This window comes from Pteronotus mesoamericanus, unplaced genomic scaffold (assembly GCF_021234165.1).
Source record: "Pteronotus mesoamericanus isolate MK-2021 breed Mesoamerican mustached bat unplaced genomic scaffold, CSHL_Meso_final contig_25, whole genome shotgun sequence".
Taxonomy (NCBI): domain Eukaryota; kingdom Metazoa; phylum Chordata; class Mammalia; order Chiroptera; family Mormoopidae; genus Pteronotus; species Pteronotus mesoamericanus.
Genome location: NW_026555105.1, coordinates 36,740,565 through 36,740,909, shown reverse-complemented (window position 1 = coordinate 36,740,909; position 345 = coordinate 36,740,565).

Here is a 345-nt window from a genome sequence, read left to right as displayed (position 1 = left end):
CACTTAACCATGTTGGTTTAAAAATATTTCTATTAATATGCTACTTGGACATAACTAATCTTTTCCTTATGTATTTAATAGCTCAAAGTGGGCAGAATCTAAAACTGGCTTCTCCTGTAATTGGTTTTAATTATTAAGAAAGGGTGCAGGAAATATGTGCCTTCTGCAAACAAGTATAAGGAATTGCCTGGTGCATGTAGTCTCACAGTTTCATGTCCCCATATCCCTGCAAACCAGTTGTTTTACAGTAGGTGTCAATTACAACGAATAATTCAGCTACTTGTTACAGGTAACAGACATTCCATTCCTTAATTAGGTAACTTCCCTGCCTTCTTATCCTCACAG